Source organism: Gavialis gangeticus, unplaced genomic scaffold, assembly GCF_001723915.1.
Source record: "Gavialis gangeticus isolate Ggan-Ray unplaced genomic scaffold, GavGan_comp1, whole genome shotgun sequence".
NCBI classification, from domain to species: domain Eukaryota; kingdom Metazoa; phylum Chordata; order Crocodylia; family Gavialidae; genus Gavialis; species Gavialis gangeticus.
Genome location: NW_017729029.1, coordinates 78,533,275 through 78,542,677, shown reverse-complemented (window position 1 = coordinate 78,542,677; position 9,403 = coordinate 78,533,275). Strand labels below are relative to the sequence as shown.

The window sequence follows — 9,403 nt, the reverse complement described above, 5'->3', positions numbered from 1 at the left end:
CTCAGAGGAGACCATTTTCACCACTGTTCTGATTCACAACTGCTTCTTCTGATTTTATACCAGATTAACTTTATTCAGGTCAATGGAGTTATGCTGGTATGAAATACAAATTAGGCCTTCAGGTTTCATTCAAAGCACCTAAAAAATTAGGTGCCCATCCATGGGAGCTGAATAGCTCATTGACTTTGATGCTTTTGAAAACTGCATCCTACATTGCACTGAAAGAAATGCTACATTTTTTTCTTTAAATCCCACACTTTGTGTCCAGGTCTGAATCTAAGTTCTATTTAATAAAAAGAACTAGAAATAAAATAAAACTAAAGCATAATCATGGTTATTTGACAAGTTTCAGGAAAAATTGAGTATATCTGGTGTCCCGGTACCAATTAATATATTCGCCTTTCCTCCCGATGTTGCTGATTGTTCTTTAGGCTTAACCTTAGACAGTAACTTAGTTAAACGCTATATTGAATTTCACCATTTCCATTTGAACTACCTTTCTGGTAGTTCACTGAAGGGTTTATAGTTATCATGAGTGACCAAAGTACTTGGATGTGTGTACTTAGGTCAGTGTACAGAACCATACATGTGGGATGAGGGTTGAAATCTTTTAAAATAAAACAGCTGCACAAGAAATGGTCAGGTCATTGAAAGCAATATGATAGCTGCTATTAAATCCCACTTTGAGAAGCTTCCTTTAGCTTTGATGATTTTTTCATCTGAAAAGTTGCTATCAATTTTTCACTGACCTTAAGTCAACCTCTCAAAATCAGTGTAACTTCTGGTCTGTTCATATTTTTCTTGTGCAAAGAGGAAAATAATATACAAATTGTAAGTCATGTTGCAACTGCAAGTCACCAAAAACTGGGATGGTTTTAGTTTAGAAAAACCGTGTGGATTGAGTTTTGATTTTGGAAAACCAAAAGCATGGGGTAGTTCAGATCTGGGTCTCTTTTGATTTAAACCACGAAAGTTTAGGGAGGATTGGATAAACAGTTCTGATTTGACCCATCATCTTTAATTGTAACCAAATGTCTTTGGATGTAGGGGTTGAGCTGTAATATAAAGGTGTTCTCAGTCTCCATTGCTGTGTTGTTAGTTTTAGAATGGTAGTTGCATATGGCCCCCATCCACTTGGGATCTGAGTGTCTCACAATCATTAATTCTGAGTATGCAGGGTCATACTATTATTTCACTTTTAGGAGATGGGGAACTGAGGCACAGTGAGTGCATCTACATATGCATTTGATCCAGGACCAGTATGCTTGTGAGTAAACTACTCTCAAGTAAACACTTCCAGTCAGGTGTCTACATGTGCAAGGGTGTGGGAACAGATTTGCTGCTCCAAGCAGCAAGCTGCTGCCACTTCCTGCAGCCCTGCAATAGGTCCCTGCTGCCACCAGGGGGATCTAGAGGCTCCAGCCATAGCTACCAGGAGCTGGCAGCCATCTTTTCAAGGTAGCTCCATGCCCTGACCCCTGGCCAGCTGCTTTTCTAGCTAGCAGCAGCATGCAGAGGCCGGAGCCAGCATGGGCCAGCTCTCTCACCACAGCCTCTGCCTGTCCACACCATCCCTGCTCCAAACCCTGCCCCTGGGAATGATGCCCAGCACCTGAAGCTCCCCTGATAGCCCCAGTGGGCCCCCACCAACTGAGGCCCCAGGCAAGGTGCACACCTGCCAGTGGGGACCAGGGCAATGGGTGCAAGAGACACTGGCCAACCACCTCCCCTGCACTGCCTGCTGTAGCCTACCTGGACAGCTGCCCATGGACCCCCTACCCCACCACCCACTCCCAGCACCACGCTCACTGTGGACAGTTCTCAGAAAAACACTTTATTACGCTCACAACAGAGACCTCCCTTCCCCGCCTTCCCTCCCTCACCACCACCCACCCCACCCACTACCAATGAAACACCCTTTTCCCCATGCGAACTATTTACAAGAAGTGAAGTGCTGTGCATGCCCTTGACATGTTCCTTGATGTATGAGAGGGCCATGCCTGCCTAGCTGCAGGGGCACAGGCTGTTCAATAAAGTTTTACACTGTCTCTCACTTCCCTGCATGCGGTGGAGGAAGGAAGGAACCTGGGGGCTAAGGGAGTGCAGTGAGGCCAAGTGGGGAGGAGAGCAGTGCCTTGGGCTGGGGCCAGGGTCAGGGGCCGGGGTGGGGAGGGCTCTCCCCCCAGTGCAAAGCTTACCAGGTGCGTGGGGATGGTGTGCCCGGCAGTTCCAGTTGATCCCGGCTGGCGGTGATGATGCAACCTCCTAGTGGACTCATCAGGCAGTGGGGCATGGTGTGCAGATGCCTGGACAGAGGCCACCCCCGCCAGGGAGGATGCTGCTGGTAGCTAATGGTGACATAGCCAGCTGTGCCTCATAGCTAGGGCTGAGGTAGCACAGGTGTCAAGGCAGGCACTGGCTTGGGCTCCCCGAGCTGCTGGTGGAGGCAGGGAGCTCAGTGGGACAGGCTCCTGGGAGCCCAAGGGGCCCACCCCTAGTGACATCACCATGGATGTCAGGCTGGAGTGGAAGCTCAGGCAAGCCACCCATGCTGCAGTACAGAGCATACCTGTGACCTGATACCCAGGGCATGAGGATGGCATCCAGTTGCTGCATAAAGGGCATGGACTTGCGAGCACTCCCTAACTGATGGTTGTAGTTGGTGATTGTAACCCACTGTGCCTCCAAGGTCTTAACCTTTATGCAGCACTTACCGATCATGCCTGTGTTCTCGCATCTGGCCTGACAGCCCCTCATAGGCATGCATATTGGAGTACCCGCCCTATGTGAACTGCCACTGTACCTCCCCCTCACCCCACAGTGCCCCAAGGTCACCAGTCTCCCCCATGGACCAGATGAAGCCCCAGGTAGTAGCATGTGGCATGGGTGAGGATGCCTTTGGGCCTTGCATGCTGGCTCTCTGGGCTTCCATGCAGCTGTCCCACTCCTGCTGGGCCTGGGCTCTGCCTAAAGCACCCATTGCCAGGGCTTAGCATGGGACTAGGATCTGTGTGGTGAGACAATGTCCCACAGCACCTGCAGCATCTGGCCAGGCTGCTGGGGGTTGGCTGCGGGCAGCTGGAGCTGGCCATGGTGGCCAGGAGCTGCCTACAGCTGGATTTGGGTGCCGGCAGGCCTAGCAACAGCCTACAACAGCCTGCAGCCCTGGATGACATAACCTTGTCCAGAGACAGTCACAGCAGAGTGCGGGGCCTGGGGCAAAGCAGCCTGCATGGGGTCCACCTCCCTGTCCCATGGCATACTCACACCAGGGAATGAAAGCCCTGGCACACTGGATGTGGCAGGACTGTTGGCAGCCAGAACTTCTGGCTGGAACAGGCAAAGAGCTGTCCAACCCACTAGGCAGGCTGGTGTGCTGAACTGTAGCCACAGCCTCTCCACCTGGCTCTGCGGGGCCCCCCAAAGCATGGGGCCTGCCCCTGTTTGCACCCCTCAGGGATGACCCTGGCAGCTACACAGCACTGTAGTGCCAGGCAGTGACACCAGGGTGCAGGCAGGCTGGCATAGGTAGCCCGTGTCCTGTGTAGGGGCAGCAGAAGCCAAAAGTCCCCCCAGGCTCCCTGCTTTTGTATCCCAGGGCTCAAAATATCTTCCAACTTTTAAACGGCCTGTGGCTTGAACTGCCATAGAGGTGGCCCAGCCCTGAGGCAGGAGGGGCCCTGGGGCTGAGCTCAGGCTGGCTCCCTAGCGGCAGGGCTGATCAGGAGCAAAGTTGCTCCTGGTTGGTATCTATACGTGTGCTGCTGTGCACTTACTACTTGCAAGTAAATTTGCTACTTGCATTTGCAAGTAGCAAATTTATTCACAAATAGAGAAGTTTGCACAATAAGCATATGCACATGTAAGCGCACATACTTACTGTGCAGTAAACTACACTACTTCGCAGTAAAGCATCTCATGTAGATGCACCCAGTGAAATTAAACCCCAGATTCAAAAAAGGACATGTCAATACCTATCTGTTGGGTGCCTAGCCCCTAGCATGGAATCTACTATGCCAAGTTAGATATTTAGGCTTCCTATACAGTGCATACTCAAAACACTAGGTACCTCAGCCTGGGATCCATACAAGGTTGATAAAATCAGCATGGTAAGCAGGGAGCTGCCAGAGCAGCAAATAAGGGAACCCTGAGAACAGGGATACGTCTTCAATCCTGAATTGCTCAGTGCAATGGAGTAGTCCTTCCCTCAACATTGAATTCCCAGCCTGGAAGGGAGGCATCCATCCACTTTTCTTTAGAAATCATTGTGGAGGACTGGCCTTCAAATCCAATGCCTGCCTGAGGGATTCAACCCCCACATCAGGGAGTGGAGGAACTAGAGTTCACATCTGTGACATGCTGGGTGACTTACCTAATCACCCAAATGCTTTAGAAATGTGGGATGGCACCAGCATTTTAACAGAGGCAATTGCATCTGAATTTTGTGCAGAGCCAGACGTTCTAGTTAACCTCTAAGAACATATACTGAATCAAGAGCCTCAGGGAAGATAAGCAGAGGAGCACCTTATTTACAGAGCCTTGTCATCCTTAGATATAACCTAAGTGCAGAACTCTTCAATCCTGCCAAGACTTGGGTATTTCTGGGGGTAAACAGGGTTTTTCAGGATTGTAGTTTGGGACTTTGGTACCTATATTCCATCTAAGTCTTATTTTAGGTGCTAAAGTGACTTTTCCAGGGTCACAGAGAAAATCTATAGCAGAACTGAGAAGACAGCCCAGGCCTTCTAAATTATTAATGTAACTAATAGACAATCTTTTCAGTTGGTGGATTATTTAGTAGCAAAGTACATTAACACAAACATGGCAGAACAGAAAGCTTCTGCTATGAGAAATGCACTGTTTTCTATTCCAGTGTCCACAAAAAATGCTCATACCTTCTTCCTGCCCAGAGTATCTGAGTGTCTTGCAAGCATTAAGTTCATTAAACACAATTAAACTCAGTCCCATGAAGTTTGACATCCCCTGATTCCTCTCCCCAGAAGGAGAATTATGTGCACTGTGGTAGTTTACTAGTAGGGGACTTAAAGTATTGTTTATTCATTCTATTCATGCATTTTAGTGAAGGGAAAATTGAGGAAGTATGCATTGCCCTTGGAGTAATGAAATATGGTGGAGTAATGAAGTATGATGGAATAATGAAGCAGCAAATGCATGCATATCTTGGCAGACAGCGGAGAAGGGGCCAGGGTTGCACTGCCACAATAAGGATCGGGCTTCTTGCAGCATCCCAGCTTTCCACCCCAAGGCATGCATGCCAAGCAAAATGTCTTTACATGCCACACTCTGGCACACAGGCCGGGGGTTGTCTACCCCTGTAATATATCATAATTATAATATAAGATATAAAACTATCAAAGTCTATTCAGGCTTGGAAATGTTTATACTACAGCAGCCTATAGTATGGCAACAGACATCAGCCAAGTGGAAGCAGATAATGAGAAAAAATGTCTTTAGGCCACCCTCACATTGTATGTGCAGAAGTGTCTGTCATAGTCATTGCTTTTGCTTTTCTAATGTTTCCTCTCTGGTAGGGATTCTTGTGCCTGTTTAGCTGCACCAGTGTAATGCTTAACTATATTTATGAAACTGTAGCCTGTCTACATTGGAAGCTTGCCTTGATGAAGCTAACATCATGCAAAACCATCTGCTGTAGCCAAGGCCTGACATTACTTTGGGGATACGACTTTCACTCCTTTTAGTCTATCACTCATGCCACATATTGTAAGTGGATTATTAAATTGTGTTTACTGCATGAGACATCTGAATTACTGTGAGTAAGCATCAGAAATTATTTAAACTGGAGCATTTTTTCCACCTAATATTATAGTCTTCTGCTACACACATACTAATGCATAGATAGCTCTGACTGCTAAAAGAAGTATATAAACCTGAAGGAACATACTTTTAATTAGCTTTGGAGATCAACTTTTCTCAAACAAGATGATACACAGACACACATCTCTTTTCTTTAATATAGCTCTACAACTGCATATATCTCAATCTCTGAGAAATATATCACATTTTTTACATTATGATCTTTCTCAAAATCCTTTTTAAAATGAATTACAATACTCCATGTAGGTGACAAGTGAAGCAAAGATTTTTCTTTATCCACAAACCAGAGTGACCAGCAAGCTAGATCAGCAGCCATGCAAGCTTTCCCAAAACCTTTTGCCAGTCTGTTTCTATCCTGATATGGAATAATCATCTGAACTTAAATTTCCAAGCCCCTCCTCTGATTTTGCCATAAGAGTACAACCTAGTCATCTATCCTGCACGTTTGGAAATCCCATAGGAAACTCCTGGACACAATGATGATTGACTGACCTTGCATGGGGGATAGTATAAAAACTAGCTGCCAGTAAAGTATCCAGATCCAGATACTATCCATAGTATCCACTATCCAGATACTATGCTCCCTACTAGTGAGAGAGCTATCTAGACAAACACATGCTCGCTATGCCACCAGCCAAAGTCTGGTAGTTGAAGGATTCCTCCTTAACAAATCATGGCCAACTCTAGTGACTTAGCGTACCTGTTGGAAATGTGGGGAGAAGACAGCCCCAAGAAGTCAGTCTCTCCATATTAAAAGGAATTGTCAATTTGACAACCTGGTTTTGCAAACCAAAAATTGCTGGGGCCATCCTGTATATATGTATAGAGAGAGAGAGATTTGTCAGTTTGCTTCCTTCATCCCAGGAAGCCCAATCTAAGTGGAGGAAGAGCTCATGATCGACCATCAGGAGGGTCAAACAGATGTCCAGTACATACTTACTGGAGTTGTATGATTTGTCTCCAAGAGTTTTATGTAGGTCAGTGAAAAATTGGCCCCAGTGACATTGGTTTACTTTTGCTGACGTGGAAGCCGCTGCATTCAGTACTCAACTGAACCTAATAAACCAGACTTAGGGAGACAACAACTTCGTAAGAGTTTGAATTAAAATGCCCCGTTCCATATTAACAGTTTCATAGGTTGTTGTTCATTCCCACTCAAATAATTTCATTTAGTTCTCAATTTATAGTCCCACACTTTCAGTTGAAGTCTGTTTCACCACTCCTGTTGATTGTGCTTTTTTAGAAAAAAAATTATCTTAAAATATTACAAATATCCCATGAAAATTTAAAAAATAAAAATAAAAAATCTGTCTTTACTAAAACCTCTTACAGCATAGATATATTACTACAAGTAGAGGGAGGTTTAATTTGCGTCTGAATCCAAGCTATAAATGATGATTTGTATGGAAAGCGAAAATGTTTAGGAAGAGAGTTCTTCAGTTCCAAAAAGATTGATTCTTTGGTGGGCAAATTTCTTAGTCTACAAAGTAATTTAGAAAGTACTGTATTATAAATTACAAAATACAGTACATAGCACTCAGGCTAAGGGTGGATTTGTTATTATGACTGCCTGAGATCTGATAAACTATTATATCTCACTTTATAAACACTTTATTAAATATCACACTATCTCAAACCCAAGAATGTTGTATAAAAGCAACTTGCATCCACTCTTTGCCATAAAACAAGAAATATTCCCTTGATTATTTTCTATGAAGTATAATAACCATAACATAAACAAGATAATCTTTGGGTAAACACCACAGGGAACATGGAGCATAGAACTGGACAGAGACTGCTGGCTCCAGCTTGAAAGCAATTTTCTGCTTTATTTAATCTGGTTTAATAATAGTTTTAATTGCAGCAATTTTAACTTACTGAAACAATTCTAACATTTCCTTACAGAGTATATCTTTTGAGGAAGCAGCTCATCAAGTGTAATGATTACATTTATTTGTGTTCGAGTTCAGATTTGTTACTGGATTTCAGAAGTATGTCTGTTTTCAATGTTGATCATTCCCCCTTCTTTACACATCTGGTTATGAAGGGATAAAAATAAAATTCTTCTGCCTTTAGAGCACAGGGTTTCTATCTTTTGGTCCTGAAACTTAAACTTAACTTTTGTTTTTCATAATACCTGAAGGCCTGACACTGCTGCCATTAGCCCTCATGGCAAAACTTACCTTGACTTCAACTGGGAGCAGGATCTGCTCTTTATGGCTTTGCAGGTGATCCTCAATTTGTACTCTAAATCCTTTTTTATTATTCTTCTCTATGAATCATAGAAATGGTGAGGATAAGTGAAGCAGAGGAAAACAAATTAATCTGTCAGGATCACATACAACTGAATTCCCATGATTGCAAAAACAGGGTCACTCATGACACATCTTTGCTATTGGCCACCTGCATTTACCCAACATCTCAGGCAGGGGTTGAATCCACGCTAAGCTCTGTGTTGCCGAGACTGCACTGCTAGCAGCATCTAAATAAAGCTAGCTCAGAAATGTGTACATAAGTTGCACTTACAACAGTTTATGCACATCCTCCATTCTCATCCCCATCTTCTATTTCTAAATAAAAGCTAAATTTGCATGTATACTACCTAGGGCCAAATGTGAACTGAAAATTCCTATCTGTAGTTTTACACGTGTGACCTTTTATTAGACCAGCTAAAATAGTTGGAAAAATTCTTCTTTGCAAGCTTTTGGGTACAAACACCCTTTGTCAGGATGAGAAAGCATCTACAGCTGGTCTGTGCTCTTCCTGGATGGACTAGAATGGAAGCCAAAGGCCAGTATGCATGTGAGAATGCCAGTCAGTGAAGATGCTAAGTGAGGCAGAAGAGGGGTGGAAAGGGGAATGTACACCTGGTGATAAGAATATAGTTGATAAATAGTAGCAAGGTTACCTGGGGTATCAGATGTTAGCCAGGTTATAAGGTTTTATAAATCCAATGTTTATATTTAGTCCATGAACTTTTTGTATCCAGTAGGTTGATGAAGTGAAGTTCATAGGCCTACCTGCAAAAGATATTTTGGATATTCCCTTTGAGGATTAAAACTGAGAGACTGGAGAGAGAGTGATTTTCTTGCGAGAAATGTGCCCCCACAGATAACTGGATATTTTTGTCTTTGATCGATTTTCAGTATCTGTTCATTCTGGTACGCAGTTTTTGTTTGGTTTCTCCTACATATTTTCCATCAGGGCATTTGGTGCACTGGATGAGATATGTATATTTCTGGAGGTGCAGCTGTAAGATCCAGGAATGCTGATGGTTCTGTTGTGGGGTGTAGTTATTGTGGCGGTGGTGGAGATATGCTGACAGGTTTTACAGTTCTTGTCACTGTAGGAAGTTTGCATCTGGTGATGAGGTTGACAAGGGTCAGTGCTTGTTTAAAGGCTAGGATGGGTGTTTCCTGGAAGACCTCTTTAAGACTTGGGTCTTCTTTTAGTATAGGATGCTGTCCCTAGGGGGAGTGAATCAGGGTAACTGCCCCAGGCCCCATGCTTTGGCAGCCCCCACAGAGCTTGGCTGGCTTTGAGTCCA

The 9,403-nt window shown here is 44.4% G+C and overlaps 1 long non-coding RNA gene across 1 annotated transcript; it reads left to right on the top strand.

Annotated features, from left to right (window-relative positions):
• The first annotated feature begins 1,083 nt into the window (after positions 1-1,083).
• LOC109300439 lies at positions 1,084-9,391 on the top strand. The gene is made up of 3 exons (XR_002098232.1): positions 1,084-1,094; positions 2,381-2,391; positions 9,206-9,391. It is a non-coding gene; the product is annotated as an uncharacterized LOC109300439 (long non-coding RNA).
• The last annotated feature ends 12 nt before the right edge of the window (positions 9,392-9,403 follow it).